Here is a 22,026-nt window from a genome sequence, read left to right as displayed (position 1 = left end):
CTTCTTAAGGTTTCTTAGGCCCAGTGCTAAGGGCATTGCCCTTCCATTACAAGGCCTCTTTCTGCGGTTTAAATGAGCCTTTGTAATCTATGATGATACCTAAGTATTTACATTCTGACACTAACTCCAAGGGCTGTCAGGCGATGTACCAGCAGATTGCTTTATTTTCCATTCAGTTCACTGCAATTGTTTTAGTTTTTTTCAAAGTTGATCTTTATGCCATGTTCTATTGAATATTCTTGGATGACGTCAAGAAGGTTTTGCAAGGTTATCAGAGTACAGCTTATTAGCACCAACTTGTCTGCATAAAGGAGGCTGGAGTGGACTAACCTCTCTAGTTTTGGGACGTGGGCGTTGCAGCAATTAAGTTTTGTAGTCAAGTCAGCTAAGGACAGTTTAAAGCAGGTTCAGGCCTGTGGTGGTTGGGATATGCTTTGAAAGATGCATCCCCATCCCCAGCTGAACTCACACCTATGTGTATGAAAGTAACAGAATCAGTAGCTTCGGGAGAGTAAATGGAGCCTTCCAAATAGCCAGATTCATCCATTATTTGCAAAGATCAATATGGTCAAACGCGTCGTGTAAATCTATGTCGGAGAAGTACAATGGGAACTTTGCTTTTTTGGACACAAGCATTAATAGGGAAAGGGGTGTGATATTAGATATAGTTTCCATGTATTTACAGGACCCAGTTTGATTTAGTGGGATGATTTGATTAGCTACAGCTGCACAAGAGGCAATTGAAAATGTGTTTGCTGCTGTAGGCAAGTGGTTTGGAAACTTGGGAAGTAGGATATTGGGTTCCATTTGAGACCCCTTGACATTATTGCCATTTGTTTATTTGTAATCTGTAAGTGGTGCAAGTGTAGAAAAACAAAAAGGAAAGAACAGCATGAAAGGGGAATAAAAGGAAAGAGAAAGGTTGTGGAACTAGAGGAGAGGAGTCAGTGATACTTTTTTAATGAGGAAAAACACCTTGAAAATTCCGAGCTTAAAATGTTGAAAACATCAAGATTTTGAGCTGATTTCAGAAGATAAGATTCATGTGCTGTTGGCATCATTAGCCAAAGTCCCCAGAATTTTTAGAGCCAGAGCAGGAGGACGCTCGTTCTCGTACAATGTATTCAAACTCTGGAACACCCTCCCTCTGCAGATGCGTAATAATGCCAACCTAACTAGCTTCCGGAAACAGCTAAAAACTCTCCTGTTTAATAAATAGTATCCTTATGAGGGCATCTTCTGTTTTCTAGCGCCTGGACGCCTCAGGGCAACTGCAGCGCTCTACAAATCCAATTTTCATTTCATTTCATTTCATTGTGATGGCTAACATCGCCATTAGAGCGGCAATTTGGACCCCCCTCTTTATTTGTTACAATTGCAATTATATACTCATAGCTGACATTAGATTCAGTGTGTGTTTTAACTTTCTAAACCTGTGTGAAGCATTTAAATATATGAATATAATGTAATTGTTATAGGGATTAGAGGTTTATATACATGTGCACTAATGTTCAGCTGAAACGCGTAATCATGTCCTCATTTATTCATGTTTTGCACTTATCCTTAAAGTTATACTTGGGTATTTATAATCATGGATTCAAAGTTCATATTACCTGCTGAGAACTTAGCCTGGCTTGAGGCCTCAATTGAAATGCATTTAGCCTTGCCTGTGTATTTTCCTTCTTCCTTTGCAGGTGCGTTATCATACTTCTCGTAAATAACAAAAAGGCATATTGTTTGTATTAGACTGTAGAGAGTGAGGTCATAAGGGAGGAATTTGGCAGTGGACGTGGAGAGCTAATGAAAAAAAGAGGCCTTTTATTCATCATGTATTAGAATGGCCGGATCTTCAAGGCTGCAGTTTACAGTCCCAGTTTTGGTGCAATGGGAAACTTAAGGGAAGATGCATAGTCTCCTCTCAAGTAACTAGTTGGTTAGTTCTTGGTGGTGTGAGCGTACATAAGGATGTTTCTGAAGCTTCTGCTATTTTAATTGGTGTTCCAACAGTTAGAGAGGCAGACTCATTTTAGATTTGGACAGTGACAGACCTCTCTGCTTACCATTTCCTGTAAGCGTGATGCTTTAGGCTGGACACTTATTTTCTTTTCCATGACTTCACAGACGTCTATATCATGCTGATACCTTCTAAGCTCCCTAACTAGAAATACTGACTAGATGGTCCGTAGCCGATCTAGGTTTAGAAGGGAGGAGAGATGTTTTGTTATGGAACACCTATTTACATTAATTTGCTTCTTTATTGTTGTGGCTGTCACTCTTCTACTCCTCATTTTATAATGCCTCAACCTACAGAGATATTGCAGCTTAAATTCTGCATTGTTGTATGTCTTGAACTTATTTTCATTCTGCTTGTACAGTGGATTGATTAGTATCCTAAAATAAAACCCATTTAGCCATATTTAATGATTCCAGGTGCTTATTGTGAATTCGCATTGGCTTCACAAGTCAGAAATGTACAGATGATGTATTCTCCCTTACAGAGCTTCAAGTCAACCAACATAGGTCCATATAACCAATGGGGAAACATCTTTAATAACTTCACTAAAAGATTGTGGTGCAAATACCAGCGCACTGTCATACAACACATGGACACACAGTCCACATGCCCACTGGATATCAGTGCAAGGTCATGGGCATTCATATAACAACTGAACCTTGCATAAGAGGGCCAGTTGGTCAGACTCTCACCGACTCTGAGAAAAGGTCTGGTCACCCTATCTATTTCAAAACATGGTATGGTGCTACCACTGCTATATGTACTATAGTCAGGACAGGAACAGTAGTCCTCTGTCCACTATTAGGGTACATTTAGTGCACCACTCCTGGGCATAAGATAGGTTCAGGCCCTTGCATAATCAAGGACAGGCCTAAATCGCTGTCCACACACTAGAGTAGCTTGATGCAAGGGATGACATAAAAGCCAGCAAACCAGATACAAGTACAGCAGTTGGGCTTTTGGGGCTTGGGAACGTGGTGAATGCCATGCATATTTCCATCCCAAATATCACTTCTCAAGTACTTGGGTAATGGAGTCAGCTAATGAATAGCCATAGTCAAACAGCCAATCTGACACTGATTTTGGTTCTCACACATATTGAACAAAAAGAAACGACCAGTGTAGCTAATTTTATACAGGCCTTTTACTAATCTATCTGCAATATTACAGTGGAAAAATGATGTGCTTTTCTTGACTCTTGCAGCCAGATTCATGAAGCTAATTTGCGATCGCAATTGCTGCGAATTAGCAATTGCGATCGCAAATAGAGTAAAAGCTATTCATGAAATAGAAAATCTCAAAAGTGCTTAATCGCTAAATAAAAATTGTGAATACGCAAATAAATTTGCAGAATCCTGAAACCTGCCCATTTGCGATTTCGAAATAGCGAGAAAACAAGGATTCTGCGATTTCTTTTGCGAAGTCGCTAAATAATTGCTATTGCCATTCATGAAAATTCGCAGATTGCGAAAAATACGAAAATCGCTATTAGTGACGCGCAATTTAAGGAGAACTCAAACCAGGTGGTAACCAGCAAAAAAAAAAAAAAAAAAATGTTGATTAAAGTTATCTGCATACAGGTGCTGGCCTGACCAAACACACTAAAGGACATGCAGCTGGAGACTGAGGACTTCCACAATGCCAGGACTCTACATAGTGGTCAGGCGGCGTAGGCTGCAGCGAGCAGCACAGAACAGGCGTAGGATCCAGGAGCGGATATTCCGGCAGCGGGTCACCCTTCTGGGCCAAACCAGGTAGCAAATCTATGCCAAGTACCGCCTAAGTGGCCCAATGATCATTAAGCTGATCCAGGACCTAGACCCCCTGCTGCAACATCCAACAAGGAGAACCAATGCCGTCCCCTCCCATGTACAGGTATTGTGCAGCCTGCACCTACTGGCCTCTGGAAGCTTCCAGGGGATAGTTGCTGTCGCTGGGGGCATATCCCAGCCCACCATGTCCCGCTGCCTTAGGAGTTTCCTGGATGCAATGCTGACCCGGCTACACCACTACATTTCATTCCCAACCACCCAACAGGACTTAAATGACACTAAGCTGAAATTCTACAACATTGCACATTTTCCGCATGTTATTGGATGCATTGACTGTACCCATATCCACATCTGCCCACCAGCACAAACGGAATACATGTACCGCAACCGCAAGTCCTACCACTCCCTCAATATCCAGATGGTGTGCAACGCAAAGAATTATATCACGGACATAGTGGCACAATATCCGGGCAGCACACATGACTTCTTCATCTTCCGGCACAGCGGCATTCACACACGACTGGCAAGGGGAGACTTTGGCGAAGGACACCTACTGGGTAAGTACACATGTCCCCAAATACTACACTTTGATCATGTATCTGCGCAGAATAGGCACTCACCCTGTGCTCATTACCCACAGGTGACAGCGCCTACGGTCTACGTGAGTACCTCCTCACCCCATACCTCAACCCAGCCGCACCACAGCAACGCGTTACAATGCTGCACACATACGGACAAGAAATTGCATAGAGAGGACATTTGGCCTATTGAAGAGCCGTTTCCGCATACTACACAAGACTGGTGGGGCCATCAAATACACACCTGAGGTCTGCTGCCGCATCGTGGCCGTGTGTGCAATACTCCACAACATTGCTACCAAGCGCAGGATACCAGTGAAGATATCTGGCAGTGAGTCTGAAGGTGACAACCGGCCACCGCCACATGTACGTCATGCACGCGGAGAAGATCCTGCTGAAGGACACAGGCGCCGCAACCACATCACTACGAACTGTTTCTAGTGCACACATTCCCCTATCACAACGCTGCACCCATGCATGACAAATGTAATAATGACATGAGTGTGTATCAAGTTTGACCATTACTCTTTATTGTTTATTCACAATAAATTGGCCTTTAAGTTTTCAAATGTCTGATGGAGAGAGTATTGCTCCATACCTCCCCATGCTGGGGTAGGGGGTTTGCAGGGGTTGACTGCATGGCCTCCCTCTGAGTGTCAGAGTCCTCACGGTCGGTGACGACGAGACGCCCCAAGTCGTCTCTCCGCATCCTGAGGGATGGTGTTGGCCCTAGTTGCTGATGTTGGCCTGCTGCTGCGGCGACGTGCAGGCATCGGTGGCAAGGATGCGCTGCTGTTGGTTGACGCAGCCTCACTTGCGTCGTCAGCCCCCTCTGCTTCTTCATGGGCAGTGGCCTGTCTGCCGAGCACTGCTGCAGTGAGCAGGTCTTGTGACCTGGCCACATCCTGGCAACACTGCACCATCTGGGCCTGCATGGCGAGTGACCTTCGTGCCAGCTGAGATGTAGCATTGCCAACTACATGATTGGACCTAGTGTAGGCCGATAGGCGGGCCAGTAGTTGGCGGTGGCGTCGACGGGTCATGTCCTGCTGGGCTACAAGCAGCTGGTTGTTTTCACGGACTGCAGCGGTCATCTGGGCTATATGTTGGCCGTTTGCCTGCATCTGTGTGAGCATTGCTGCCATGTGATGCGCCTGTGTGCGATGCACCACCAGCATGCGGCGTTCGATGGCCAGGCCTGGATCTGGTGTTTCAAGTGCGCTGGCGGTGCCTGCTGGGCCCTGGCGCTGCTGGCGCCTAGGTGCGCTGGTGTGTGACCTGGCACCAGCTGTGCGCCTCATCTGCCTCCGAGGCGCTGGTGGTGGAGCCTGTTCCACTGCTGTGGCCGTTTGCTGGGGGGTTGGCTGCATGGCTGCAGGGGTGGCCCTGTCCGCAAGGGGTGGTGCTGGTGGGAGCACTGCTGATGGCTGTGATGGGCCGGGTCGTTGGGAGGACTGGCCCTCACCCTCATTGTTCTCCTGGCTCTCGGCAATGTGCAGCGCCTTGCTGTCTGTGCTGGCTTGCTCACCTGCACCTGTAATGTGAAAGGGTGCATGATTAAAGTTATGTATCTTGCGCAGGCAATGTTGATACATGCATGCAGCCTTGCTTTCCCTGACTGGCTTTTGGATTTACTTTGCTCTGAGTGCTATGGCAGTGTTGGGCTAAGTGCGGGTACATGATTACACTACAACTTCCACAATGCAATGGGGCTTTTTTGGTGAGCATGGGCTGCATTGTTGGGGATGTCATGTTGCTAGCTCAGGACTTAAGGGCATTGTTGGGGGACTGGGTCGCAGTCACATGGCACTTACCTTCAGGTTGTTGGCTGGGTCGAGATGAGTCCAGCCGAAGGACCCCCACGCAGGCATCTGGCGCAATGGTGTCCTCAATCAGGCCCTCCAATGGGGTGTTCGGTGTGGCTACAGGTTCCCCTCCACCGGTGGCCAGTCGCTCCCCAAGCCTCTCAGCAATCCGCTCCTCAGAACAGCCTCTCAGGTCGTACCAGCACTTTTTTATGTCGTCAATGGAGCGCTGGGTCACACCAACAGAATTGACCTTTGCGCGGATGCGCTGCCAGATCCTGCGCTTCTCTGCCTCTGGCACCCTCCGGGAATCTTTTCCAAAGAGCCTGGCATGATCCTTGCAGACCCCCTCAATTAGGTGCTCCAATTCTGCTTCAGAAAACCTTATTTTCCTCCTTCTCTCCTGCCCACTGCTCCCTGCTGCATCCTGGGACATCTTTGGATTCTTTTTTTCTGGCTGGGGTGCTGCACGGTGTTGGTTTTTGTGCTCCTCAGTTTCCTGCTGCCACTCCCTGGCTCTGTGTTCTGTTTGTGGGTGTGGTGAGCCTACTTCCTGGTTGTGATGTCATCAGTGGGCTCGAAATGCGACTTCCCATTTTTGCGATCTCACAGTTAGCGAGATCGCAATTAGCGATATCGCAATTAGCGATATCGCATTTTGCGATATCGCAATTTGTGCTTAGGAAATTGCCGATTCTGCGATTATTTTGCGGTTGCGGCAAGATCGCAATCGCCAATTGCGATCTATTGCGATTCGCATTTTCTTATCGCATTTGTACATGAATGCCATCCTGCGATTCTCAAATAGTGATTCACAAATTTTCGCTATTTGCTAATCGCAGAATGGTAGCTTCATGAATCTGGCTGTTGGTCTCTTCCTGACACCATCTTTCTGAGACAAGTCACATCAGGAGGCATAGTCGACTGCAATGATCTCTGCAGCACAGTCTGAGAAAAAAATGTGAGCAGTGCTAAATTCTAAGGTTTTGTTAGAAATTCCATATCAATAAGAACAACACACTCTAGACTACAACTCACCTCAATGGGTAATATGGATATGAAACATCATATTTTGCAATAACGGGTGTAATTTAGAGCTCACTAACCGTAAAAGGATTGCTGAAAGACCAGTAAGATTGATTCAACATTCACAAGGAGAAAATATGATGCAAAATACATTAGAAGGTATCATAAAGCAATCAATAGGGCAAAAATAACTTATTGCAACACAGAATCAATGAAGCAAGAAAACAGCGCTAGTAAATATTCAGCTGTTCTGCAAGCTGACAAATCCGGAAAGCTAAAAAAAACCTTTCCTTGAGCATCAATTATGCAACGCTCTTCTGACCCTTTCTGAAAAAAATAATTGTGAAAAATCTGCATGACCATAATGAATAAATGTTATCACCTTTAACAGCCAGTATGTTTGCATCTCCTGGTTCTGGCATCTATGTCTCTCTATGTTTTAGTTTTAAGAATTATTATTTGTAGTGTCATTGTTATTTAGTTCTCGCATGCAAAGAGGTTTTAGCTGTCTGTTATCAAAAGGCCCATTGTGGACAATACTAAAATGTACCATATGTTGGCTTGTTTGTCTTGCTCATTTGCTTGCTTCTTAACCGCATCGCTGCTGCGGTGATTTTTGCGCTGTGCTGCAAATTACCATTTTGCTGGTGTCATGACGAGCTCAGCTCGTCATCAGCACACGACACCCGTGGGTGATGACGAGCTGAGCTCGTCATCAGCATCGAAAGGGTTAAGCAATAGCTTTCCCTTCTGTTCTTGTGTTTGTACTCTGGCCCTGCTCACAATCAGGTGGCTATGTTTTTCTTTTTATTTCAGCACTCTATGGGAGTGCATGTGGTTTCTTGCTCTCTTGTGCTGATTTCTCTCTCAAATACACTCCACACAGCACTCTCCTTGTTGTTTCCCTCTCTAGTCCATTGCTTCCCCATCCCTTCATGTACAGCTCTGTTTTCTTTTTTCTGTTCCTCCACTCCCAAAACTCCTCTGTTGTTCCCCATACTCTCCCACACTTCATTACTCTCACCTAAAGACACCTCCACGTATCATTGACTTCTTCCTCGTCGCCACCTCCGTTGCTTCCCCCTTCCATTGTGGTGTACATGTTGTTTTAAAACAATATACATATATATATTTGGGAGAGCCGAGCAGCTGCTATTTGCTTCCAGGGTGCTCCTTGTACTCTGATGTGCTTTAACATTTTGTTTATTAAATTTACCACACCAAGATTGGTGCCAGCAATTGTACGTTAAAAGTTTAAAACATTTTTAAAAAGTCTGTCTCATCATAATGCAAACGTGTGCGTGAATGGTGAAGGAAGTGCTCCAGCGGGTCTAAAGAAATTCAGTCTCATATATGTAAACTCTACACCAGGATACTCACCATTATTTATAAAATTATCACTAGACCCATTCTTTTCTGAGACTTGTATTTTGACCTACTGAATCATATGACCTAATTAAATCAAATCTAACAAACACTTTAATTAAGTCACATTTAAAAGGCAATGAATCAACTAATGGTAACACAAAGAAACGATCAAGACCAGCTTGCCATTTCAAAATCTATTTTATTAATTTTATTTCAAAGCTGAAGCATTTCTCTTTATTAGCAATTTTATTTCAGCAGATTAATTAATTAATGGCACAAAAGACCAGCAAATTCGAACCAACATCAGCATGAGAAAAACTCAAACAGTTATTTTAATTCTCCATAACCTATTTCCCTAACTTAACTAAAGAGGAAAACCTGAAAGTAAAGAAAATTAATAAGTCTTACGTGAAAGGGAAAACTGGCAGTGTCTCTGGAGCACAGGATCGATCGAACAGTGCTCTTAGCAAGGGGGCAAATCTTATAGTATTTTCCTATCGAAAACTAACTAAAAGAATACAAATATTCGAGCAGAACAGGATTTTATTGGCTGACAAATGTCTTTCGATGCGGTCATCATCCGTTTCTCACATAGCCAGAGTCACGTTTTCAAAGTGCCATTGTCTATTAGTATGACACCGGCAACTTCCGAAGAAAGTAACATTTAGCCAAAAGCAAAACTTCCCTTGTCCGCTCACACTTTTCCGCTGTCGAACGACAAGTACGACCTTGACCATGAAGCAATCTGAACCAAATGTCCTAAGCTTCCACATAGCCTTTGTTTGAAAGCCTTTCTCCAAGAATTAATGTAGAAAAACATTTTCACATTCCAGCGCAGCTGCTGTGCAAGGCCTATTCTGGCTTAGCTTTCAGACATCCATTTTAGAAGTAGGCCACAAGCCTTTTTGCATGAGGGTGAGTCTAGTATGCAAGAAAACACAAGACAATAATTAATTCAAGAAATGATAATTATTCTGTTACCCACCCTCTACTAAAATTAACCCATTAGCTATGTTACCTAGTTTTGCATACAAACAAATAAACAAACACATACACATGAGACGACAATACGTAAACAAAAGCACATTTAAAAGAATGCACATGCTAATTTTTTCAAAACAGCTGCAGTTAATAAATAACAAACAAGAAGCAAAGTAAATATATTATTCAAAGCAAAACGACAAACATAACTAGAGCACAAATGGTTATACCCATGTGTTCATGATGGTGTATATTACTCTAGGTTGAGTCAGTAAATGTGCAAATCATGCAACACACATTAGTAAAAATAAAAATCATGAGAGTTTCATTTGTCACAAACTTTTCAGAAATAAATCTGAAAGTCCGCTCCATCAACTCCCTCCTCTGGTGATTTTAAAATCACCAAACAAAACCCATAAATTTATACTAAATTTTTACTTTTATAAATGTCATATAATAAATTCTCTCAGTCACTATAACAATAACTATAACAGGATAGAGTACTTTGCCGATGATTGAACTGCCAATGTCAGCAAACCATTCCTTGATTGCTCTAAATCTTTTTGCCAAACGTTCAGAAAAACTGTTATCTTCCATAGGTTCTATTTCAGTGTGAAATTCTGTAATATTCTTAATTAATGATTCAATATTCTGGCTTTTATCTGGGATATATGTGCAGCAGTGCTGAACATGCAAAATCCCACAGACTCCTCCCTCTTTTGCTAAAAGGATATCAAGTCCAAGCCGGTTTTACATAACCATGCTTCTGGTAGCAATAAGCTCTGTATTAACCAACTGGAAACCACTTGCAGTATCAGTGGACAGTCTATCAACAATTGTGGAAACTTTTCTAATCTTTATTGCATTCAGGGTGATTCCCACCATAGGAATTATTGCGCCAAATATATCTCCCATGATTTCTGAAAAACTTTCCCTTTTCATCCTATTCAGGAGTTTGCCAATTTCGAATGATCCTTCATTATTTCTGTCAACGTGGAACATTTTAGGAAAGACAAGACCAAGGTAACATGTGCCATACCAATGGTCAGGAAGACTGAAATATGCTTTATTTCCACAGACAAAATAAATCCCTGGGAAAATTGGGTCTTTACCACCTTTAAATCCCCAGCCCCCAATGATTCGATAAGTGTCTTCACATTGACTAGCACCAACAAAATAGTTATCATAGAGCGTATTATCTCTTCTGATACAAAGCTTTCCACTAACTGGTTCATCAACATGGATGACAGCAAATCTGTTTTCACCATTATGTTTTTCATCCTCTATCTGCCAAAACTTTGACTTGGTCTGTTTCAGCATTTCATTCCTCTTATAAATTGTCCTCCTCTCCTCAACTTGATCAAGGAATGATTTTTCTTCATCCCTCATTTTGCAAGTTAAATTATTCTTAAACGCGTATTCATACGTTAATTCATTAGTAACCAGAAAGAATTCCCTCATTTGTTTGGCAGGCTTAACGGCAGGCTTAACTTTGTTCAGACTGTTCACAACCTTCAAATTAGCGAAAATCTCGTCATAGTCTGAATAATAATATTCCAGCCGACCAGTTTGATAGAACAAGCTCAATATAACACTACAGGTAATTCCATAAGTAAGGGGAAGCATATTGTACTTAACCCCTTCAGAAACAGAAGTAGGAAGCTTTACACACACGTAACAGGCTTTAACATCCATGACTCTAACATATTCTGAAAGAAGTCTGGAAATGAATTAGTAGAAAAATCTCCAACTGATTTGTCCTGATGGACATCAGGTTTATGCTCAATGATTCTGTTAGTTTTGCCTGCAACATCATGATCAACTTGTTTTGATTCAGCTTTGCTTGTTATATTTACTCTAAAATGCTCTTTGTCAATTCCAAAAGGGAAAATGACTGCTAAAATTAACCAAACTAAAATAATCATAATAACACAAATAGAAGACATTTTGCAACATCTTCTAAGAATTGCACACCTAGAATTATCAGCGTTAGGCATTTTGCTCAATAAAACCAAAACAAAAATTGTAAACAAAAATGTAAAATTTTTATGTATAACTGAATAGAATAACACACACCCTCCCCTTTTAATTTTTTTTAGTAACCCTCTAACAGCTTTTCTTTGACCTTGCGTCCATAAAAGTATTCAGCTAACACAATTTCTTCGACCTTGTGTCACCTAACACAATTTCTTCAGCCTTATTCCAAAAAGAAAATCAACCTAACCCTAACTGTAATTAAACCTCAATCATTATCACTATTTTCTTCCAAATCTTCCTGGCTACTGCTGCTCACTTCAACTATTGGTGGAATAATCAGATAAGCCCACTCTTGAGATTTACACTTCTTATTAGGCTTCAATGGTCTCTTACTTTTTCTGCTTATAACTTCAATTTTCTTTGCAACTTGACCCTTTTTGTCTGTTTGACCTTTCTGACTCGTTATTTCATTGACTTGCTCCTTTGATTTGTTGACCAATTTGAATTTTAAATCTTCTCTAGGCCAAATATTGCCTTTTCTTAAGAGCTTCTTTTTCGGCTCTACTTCATTACTTTCAGCTTTCCAAGCTCTTTTTCTGAATTTTCTTATTTCTGATTCTTCATCACTGTCTTCTGAATCAGTTTCAGAGATTTCAATACTATATCTAGGAACTTCTTTACTCGGCAGTTTCACTCCGTTAGGAACAACATCTCTGTAGCTGGTACTTGGGAATTCGTCTTCTTCTTCTTCTTGAATTACTTCTAACTTCAGAATTTTAGTTCCTGCTTTCAGAGCTTTCAATCTGCTTTTCAATACTCTCCTGATCTTGAATTTCTTCTGACACAGTTTCCTTTTCAGTTATCTTTTCTAGAACATCTTCATCATTATCTGAATCATTTGATGCTTGTCTTGCTTCTGACCTCTCCTGATGTCGACTTCTTTGTCGATCTTCAGAATCTGGATTTTCAGGATTCTCTTCTTCTTCAGAATCCGAATCTGATGTAGTTTCGTCACTGTCTTCCTCAGGATTATCTGGTGCAGGTACACGAAGAGTATGACTAGCATGCACCCACCTTTTCAAGCCCTTACACTTGACAGCATTGGTTGTCACTAAAATTACTTGCCTTGCTTTCTGCCACCTGGGTACCAAACAGTTCCTTCTTCGATGAACTTTTGTTCTGACCCAGTCTCCTGGCAAAAGATCATGAGCTTGCTCCTTTTCTTTTGAAATCACATCTGTTCCCACCTCATGGAATACAGAGGTTACCACGTCAGAGAGTTGCTTACAGTAATCTAAAATTGCACTGTCATTTATTGCTAGCAACTTTCCAACTGGAACATAAGCCTGTCTCATTACTCTTCCCATAAGTATGTCATGAGGGCTAAGACCTGTTTTCTTGTCTGGAGTACTTCTCAATGACATCAAAACAAGTGGAAGAGCATCTGTCCACTTAATCCCTGTAGCTAGACACATTTTTTAAATTCTGTTTTTAATTGTTCCATTTATCTGCTCTACAACACCTGATGCCTCTGGTCTGTATGCATAGTGCAGTTTTTGCTTAATGCCAAATGCTTCACAAATCAGTTCAATTAGTCTGTTTTCAAAATGTCTTCCACGATCACTTTCAATAGTTACTGAAAAACCATATCTAGGTATGATCTCCCTCAAAAGCAATTTTGCCACAGTGATTGAATCATTGTGACGAGTTGGGAAAGCTTCAACCCATCTTGAAAACAAACAGACAATTACAAGCACATACCTGAGCTTATTGTGTTGAGGCATGTCAATGAAATCCATTTGCAACCTGGTAAAAGGACCACCCTCCCGACCTATGGTTCCCATGCTTATCACTGTTTTTCTGTTCGGATTAATTTGCTGACAGATCAAACAACGCTGGCAAAGTGACTCTGCAATGACCCTAAATTTTGGATTATACCAAGTCTCTCTGAACTGTCTGATCATTGTGTCTCTTCCTAAGTGACCTGGTCCATGGTACATCCGTGCCATGTCAGCAATCATACAATTAGGCATAACAGGTCTTCCATCTTTGTAAACCCAAATTCCATCTTCCTCTCGCTGTCTGCAATCTTCCTTGAGCAAAGTATTTTTCTCCTCATCCTCAGCCTCATCTTGCAAATCTTTTACTCCCTGCCATGTTTCTACCACAGATATTAGCATGAGAGAATTCATTACATGTTCATTATTCTTTTCCCGATTAAGTGAAAGATTGTTCTTTGCACAGTAATGTGCAGTCTCATCTGCAAAAGCATTTCCTTTTGTAATGTAATCCTGACCCTTTTTATGTGCACCACATTTAACTACTGCTATTTTCTCTGGTAATTGAATGCCATCAATTAGTCTTTTAATCAATTTTGCATTTCTAATCGGTGTCCCTGCAGAGGTTAAATAACCTCTTTGAGACTAGAGCTGCCCATAATCATTGACCACTCCATATCCATACTGACTATCAGTCACTATGGTAACTTTTTTCCCTTTAGCTCTTTCACAGGCACGAATTAAAGCAACCAATTCTGCTATTTGTGCTGAACGAATTCCTTCAAGAGTTGAACCCTCAACTATTTCGGAAACTGTACAGATTGCATATGCTGCTCTTAGGATACCCTCATCTGTTCTTAAACAAGAGCCATCCACAAAGTAAACAATATCTGACTCTGGTAAAGGTACATCTTTAATGTCCTTCCTAGGTTTGGTGCAGTATTCTAGAACATCCAGACACTCATGTTCTACATCATCATCATCATCAGGAGTCACATCTGGCAAAAGTGTGGCTGGATTGAGATTCAGACATCTCGCAATAGATACATTATCTGATCCCAGAATAACTTTTTCATATTTCGTTAATCTATTGCTAGACAGGTGTTGTGTTTTACTTCTAGTATGAAGTGTTTCAACTGAATGAGGTACATATACTTTTACAGGAAACCCCATTATAATTCCTTCACTTTGGTCAAGACTCACACTTGTTGCAGCCACTGCTTTTAAGCAACCAGGCAAAGCTTTTGCAACAGGATCAAGGACAGCTGAAAAGTAAGCTATAGGTTTTCTCATGTTTCCATGCTTCTGAATTAGAACTGACAAAGCACAACCTTCTCTTTCACTGCAATACAGTTCAAATTCTTTGTCATAATCTGGAATACCCAGTGCAGGTGCTTCACAAAGACTTTTCTTTAGCTTTTCAAAAGCCTCTAATTCTGCTTTTGTCAAAACAATTGGACCTTTAATGTCTGCTTTTGTAAATCTTTGCAAAGGTTTTGCAATAACTGAAAACCTACAAATCCATTGGCGACAATAACCAACCATTCGTAGAAACATTCTGATCTGTCTCTGAGTTGTTGGTGGCTGTATTGCTCGAATCATTTTTATTCTCTCAATTGTCACCTGTCTAATTCCCTTTGCAATCCTGTGACCTAGGTATTTAACTTCTTGTTTTGCAAGCAACACTTTATGCCCTTCGTCTGCCAAACGATTCAGAAGTGTAATGGTGTCAGTCACACAATTTTCTCTTGTTTTTCCTGCGACAAGAAGGTCATCAATATACGGAACTAATGTTGACTCTCCAGGCAATTTTAGATCTTCCAGGGACTTTTTTAACAGCTGATTAAAAATGGATGGACTCTCTGTATACCCTTGAGGGATACGACACCATGCTAATATTCGATCCTGGAACCGAAATGCAAAAATTTGCTGGCTATCTGGATGTAAAGGAACTGTAAAGAAGGCATTGCACAGGTCAATGACCGTGTACCATTCTGCATCATGTGGAATCTGATATAGAATTACTGCTGGATTTGGTACAACTGGACAGCAAGGAACATACTATTTTATTAATTCTTCTCAGGTCCTGAACTATTCTGTACGTTCCGTTTGGCTTTTTAATCCCCATAATTGGTGAATTACATGGACTGCTCTCAATTTCTTTTAAAACTCCTTGCTTAATGAATTTTTCAATAACAGGAATTACACCTTCAATTGTTTCAGGTTTCATTTTGTACTGAGGAACATTTGGAAAATCTATTCCCTGCCTTACAGTAATTTTAACTGGGTCTACATGTTTCATTAAACCCATTTCATCACCTGTCAAATCCAAATTTTTGAATTCACTGTTTCTTTCAGTTCTTCTGGTAAATTATTTTTATCAAAAGCAGGAAACATTTCATTTTCTTCATCAACCATTAACAATGTTAATTTGTACAACCCATCTTCTTCTAAGGTTTGAAGCTCAATACCTTCAGGTGAACAGTATATTTTACAATTCATCTTACACAACAGATCCCGACCTAATAGGTTAACAGGACTGCTGTTACAGACGATAAATCTATGTTTGTCTTTGTAGTTTCCTATTTCTACATCTACAGGATTTGTCAGACTAGTTTTAATATGCTGGTTAGCTACACCAACAACCTGGATTGTATCACCCGAGAGAGGAAGATTTTCAATTTCCACTGATCTAACAGTAGAACGGGTAGCACCAGTGTCCACAAGAAAAGTGATATCTTTATTGTAGTAAATGTCCTCTCTAATGCTCTTCACTAGATAGACTGTACTATGTCATCTGTGACAGGGCAACTGTTGTGTGGCTTAACACATAGTGTACACTTTGGTGAAGTTGTGGGTGTGTACACTCCTTTAATTCAAGTGGGTTGTGTGACAGTAAGTGTTCTGCACAGCTCGCGACTGTAGTGTACTGTTAATTGGTCTGTGTCCTTATTTAGTCTTCACACATAGAGTGTACCCGTTAATTTGGGGAGGTTGTGGGGGGTAGTCAATGCCCATATCAGGTCCTAGGGTCAGTATCTTGTGGTGTACCCTACACAGGGGAGGTTGTGTGTGTGTGTGGGTAGTCAATGCCCATTGCTTTTAGTTTTCTGAGGTAGTGGTGTGTGCGGGTAGTCCAGGCCCCATTTTGGTTCCCAGGTATTGTCCTGTGGTGTACCCTACATAGGGGAGGTTGTGTGTGTGTGTGGGTAGTCAATGCCCATTTCTATTAGTTTTCTGAGGTAGTGGTGTGTGCGGGTAGTCCAGGCCCCATTGTGGTTCCCAGGTATTGTCCTGTGGTGTACCCTACATAGGGGAGGTTGTGTGTGTGTGTGGGTAGTCAATGCCCATTTCTATTAGTTTTCTGAGGTAGTGGTGTGTGCGGGTAGTCCATGCCCCATTTTGGTTCCCAGGCATTGTCCTGTGGTGTACCCTACACAGGGGAGGTTGTGTGTTTGTGGGTAGTCCATGCCCCATGTAGTGGTGTTTGTGGGTAGTCCATGCCCCATCTAGTGGTGTTTGCGGTTAGTCCATGCCCCATGTGGTGGTGTTTGTGGGTAGTCCTTGCCCTATTTTTGTTCCCAGGTTTATTTTCCTGTGGTGTACCCTATTTAGGGGAGGTTGTATTTCTTTTTAATCTCAGAGTTCCTACTCTGCGCTGTCCCCTGCTTTTGGTGGAGACTGTTTGTGCACTATGTTCTGGTCTAAGTCTACCTCTTTGTAACTCGTGGCCAGGGTTTCATGTTGATAAGACTTTGTGCTGTGAATTTATCATATTTTTTGTGTCAGCACGTCTTCTTCAGGGGAAGCCCTAGTTCTTTGCAAAGATTTGTTTTTTTTGGCTAATTTTTGTTAAAGGGGGTTTGCTCTCTTAGGGTTGTCTTGAGTGAATTTTACCCTATGTGTCTCTCTCTAGCATCTCCGTCTATACTCACCATTGTTCTAGGGTGTTTACCCTGTGGTGTACCCATGTGTGGCGAGGTTATGAGTGTGACCACTTAGCTTAGCTGCTTTGGTTAGTTAAGGGAGGGGGATGAGGCATATAGAATTACATTTACTTTTCTTTGTTCACATTTCTGCTAATGATACCTCATGCTAATGTTATCTTTGAACATCTCTTTTGGTTCTTTCATGTTCTTTTCTGCAGATGTTGCATTTGAGGTATTTTGCCTATTGTGTTCTCTGTTCTGTCCCTATTCCATAAGGGAAGAGGATGTGTAGTAAATGTCCTCTCTAATGCGCTTCACTAGATAGACTGTACTATGTCATCTGTGACATAATAGAATGCCTGGGTGACTCTCTGGCTCACAGTGTCTCTCTCTACCTGACTGGGGCAGTTGGTTAACTCAGGCTGAGCTGCTTACAGCTAGCTCCTGGTGGGGTCTACTCTTGTACCTATCATATTGGAAGGAACTTACAATAAAGGATCCTACATACACAGTGTACTGTGCATCTTCCTTTACTACATTTATCATTCACTTTACCATTTACAAATGGATCTGACTGATCTACCTCAAGAGTGGCTCCAATTACACACTCTTCTTCCCCTCTCAGGCACCGTCATGAGTAATCCTCCGAATCACTGCTCTCATTTTCTTTAAATCAAAATTGTTGAGAAACATTTGACACATTTTGTGATCTTTTTACCTGTTCAGCTCCGCAAAAACCTGTTTCCAGATTGTATCTCTGTGAATTGCTGCAATTTGGCAAAGGTGGCTGTGGAATTTGGCCTTGCTGAATGAATTGATTCTGCTGCTGCTGATTCACTAACTGTCGCTGTAGCTGTTGCTGCTGACTTATTTCATTTAACTGTCGCTGAAGCTGTTGCTGCTGATTTATCTCATTCTGCATCTGTGGATTTAATGATGAACTCTTTAAATTTTGGGGTGGATTTTTACACTCTCGCTTCCAGTGTCCAATTTCCCAGCAATTAAAACAGGGTAGCTTTGGTTTCAACTCTTCAATGTTTATATTAAATTTTGGCTTATTTGTAAAATTTCTTTTAAACTTGCCAGGATTCTGATTCTGCTGAAAATTTTTATTTTCTAAAGCTGCTATCTGTTGCTCAGCTACCTTCACTTGCGCCCACATTGCCTTTTCCTTGAGTTTCTCCTGTTTAGCATCTATCTTGTCACTGCAATATTTTGCCTTTCTCACGATGTCATCAACCGAAAGTGCTTGCCAGCCTACAATTCCTGTCCTAATCGTGTCCCCTATTTCAGGTCTCAGGCCATAAACAAATCTATAAATGAAATGACTCATGTCACTTTCACTTAACTTCTCATAGCCACTGTATTGTTTAAATACCAGAAGCAATCTTTCGTAATAAAAATGAACTGATTCTTTTGGTTCCTGGTTTGTTCTGTCAATTTTAACCCAATCTACTTCTTTTGCATGAATTTTGTCTTTTAACCAGACAATTACTTTGTCATAGAAATCCATGACAGTGTCTGAAGGAGCACCTGTTACTCTATGCCTTTGTGGTTCCTCCTTCGGCCAACCCACAGAAATTTTGCTTTCTGTCCAAAGATCTGACGGGACAACAATGTCAAAGAAACCATCAAGATCAATCCACAGAACTTTGGAAATTTTAATAAACCTGTCTACCTGACGATACCATTCCACTGGCTTTTCTCTGAGTCTAGGAAAATCATTCGCAAATAATAATATATCCTGTCTTGTCCATGGAACATGAACATAACCTCCACCAGCTATTTCTCTCATTGGAAATTCACCAAAAACTTCTCCCTTGTCCCTCTTTTCTTCTTTTCTCTTCTTTGTCCATTTAACTCTCCAATTACTTAAATCACCTAATCTTTTCAGGAACACAATTAGTTCTTTTATATGAGTTATTCTGCCTGTAGTATTATAATTTTCTATGTCCCTATCAGAAAAATCCACTCTGTAATGCTTTTGTAATTGTTTTTGACGAGTTAAATCTATTTCCAATTCAGCAGCCACCTCTTCAAACTGTTCATATTTATTCTTAGTTTTCCACTGTATACTTTTACATATAAAAAGCAATTCATCATCCTGATATTGTTTCAAAAAATCAGTACCAATTGTGCCAATAATCAATTCCTCTAAATCTGCTTTTAATTTAGCAATATCAAGCTGTCTTGATTCAGGAATTTGTGTTAACTCTGTTCTATTTACAGAGCCAGAATCTGATTCCGCAACCGATGGTGTGACATTTGACAAACCTTTATTTAAAGTTAAATTTGGCATTGTTTTATCTCTATGAATCTCTGTCAACTCAGAATAAAAAATTTCTGCCACTTTCTGAAATTCTGCATTCAAGGGATTTGCTATTAGCGACTGCCTGCTCTCATTTTGATCAAAAACTGGTACTACAGGACCAATTGTAACTGGTACTGTCACTGCTTCCATGCCTTTTGTCAATTGTTGAATTAATTCTCTCTTTGCTTTCAGATAATCTCTTATATTTGGAATATCAGGCAGAGTCTTTTTATCATTTTTCGGAATATTATTTCTAGAATTCGAATTTTCTCTCGGAGATCTTGTTTTACTCCTTGACCTTTCTCTATCAGGTAATCTCATAAATCTGTGGGACTCCTCAACTTCTTCCCTAGGTGCAGAAGGAGAAACACATGAAAAACTTCTTAGAGTAGAATGTGAACAACCTGGTTGTTGATAGGCGGAGGACTGTTTAACATATCCTCTAAAACTGCATCAAATTCTTGATCTAATTTACCTTTCTCTTGAGAATTCTTTTGACCTGATTCTAAAACCATTTCCAATACTGGATATAATCCTTCCTGCATATCTCCTTTCCTCCAACGGCGTACTTTTTCCTGATGAGTTTCTTTATATAAACTCCTTGGTGTTCCCCAATTTTCTCGCTCAAGCTCCATCATTTCAATTTCCCATTCAACTAAGGCTTCAAATTGAGTGGGTCTGGGTCTTGGTGAAAGAGCCATCATCTTGTCTCTCAAATTTCTTAAAACTTTAACATTCAATGACCCATCCTCCGGCCAGGCTAAAACACCATCTCCCCTAGTATATTGCATTGAATTTTCAAACCAGAGAACGGTATGATATCCGTATTCTCCTTCCATATATGCTGCGGGTGTTTTATACTTATGAAGCAATTTTCCACCGCGCTCTTTAATTTTCTTGTCAGGATTAAATACATTTAAAATTTTCTGAACCCATGAAGGGTTTTTCTCTTCTTTATACCAATAACTCATGTTTTAAAATGAATTTGTAAAGCTTAGAAAAGATCGTAAATAATTCTTCTATTGTTCCGCTATTCTGACCAATCCGTGCGCGAAACTCACCAACAAGCCAATCAGGTTAAGCTACGTCACCACCTTGCTCAACCAATGAGAAACTAGTTTTCAGAAACGACCAATCAGCTAACAGCTCAATTTGATCACGTGAGCCATTCAGTGCACTTGCTGTGACGTATGTCAGACAATCACAGCACGAACCCTGTGACGTACACTGCCGCTGCAGAGAAGCTGCGCGTGTCAGTGTCACTCCGTAAATTCACCCCTCCCTTACAAAATATTTTCACAACGCCATTTTAAACAAATCTTTTCTAAGAATTTCAGTTAATAACTACATAAAACAAACCATTAGTCCAATTCGCTAACAAAGTAATAGTTTTGCCAAACATTCAGAAATTTCACTCGCATGAAATAGACGACGCAATTTTCATAAAAACAATTTTTTAGCATAGATACAAAGAGAGACCTTTCCATACATACATGAATTCTTCAATCGGACATTAACCAACCCATAGAATCCCTGCTTACGGCAGTAAGAAAAAGCTATCTTACCCTTCACACAAGTTCGGAAAAATCCTACTACTCTTTCCCTATACTCAATGTTACGATTTCATAGTCAATCCTCACTATTCATGCGATCTATCATACCTAAATCCCTAAACTTGTGTTGTACGACCACAACACTTAGTGATATTTTCTATACCACTATTTTGAAATGGAACAAATGAACTGTGTAACTTCACCTGTTACACTACTCTGCCGGCCGGCACATAGGTTTTTTTTCACACTCCTGGAAAAACCTAACAACAAACATATAACATTTAAACAAAACTTAACATGTATCCTATGTAATTACCATGTAACATGTATGTTACCATAGTAACCAAACTCTTCTACCAGGAATTTGATCCAGCGGGTCAAAAGAAATTCAGTCTCTTATATGGAAACTCTACACCAGGATACTCACCATTATTTATAAAATTATCACTAGGCCCATTCTTGTCTGAGACTTGTATTTTGACCTACTGAATCATATGACCTAATTAAATCAAATCTAACAAACACTTTAATTAAGTCACATTTAAAAGGCAATGAATCAACTAATGGTAACACAAAGAAAGATCAAGACCATCTTGTCATTTCAAAATCTATTTTATTAATTTTATTTCAAAGCTGAAGCATTTCTCTTTATTAGCAATTTTATTTCAGCAGATTAATTAATTAATGGCACAAAAGACCAGCAAATTCGAACCAACATCAGCATGAGAAAAACTCAAACAGTTATTTTAATTCTCCATAACCTATTTCCCTAACTTAACTAAAGAGGAAAACCTGAAAGTAAAGCAAAATTAATAAGTCTTATGTGAAAGGGAAAACTGGCAGCGTCTATGGAGCACAGGATAGATCGAACAGTGCTCTTAGCAAGGGGGCAATTCTTATAGTATTTTCCTATCTAAAACTAACTAAAAGAATA

The sequence above is a fragment of the Lissotriton vulgaris genome, chromosome 2_1, assembly GCF_964263255.1.
Source record: "Lissotriton vulgaris chromosome 2_1, aLisVul1.2, whole genome shotgun sequence".
Taxonomy (NCBI): domain Eukaryota; kingdom Metazoa; phylum Chordata; class Amphibia; order Caudata; family Salamandridae; genus Lissotriton; species Lissotriton vulgaris.
The sequence above is the reverse complement of the archived record's forward strand: the minus strand, read 5'-3'. Positions refer to the sequence as shown.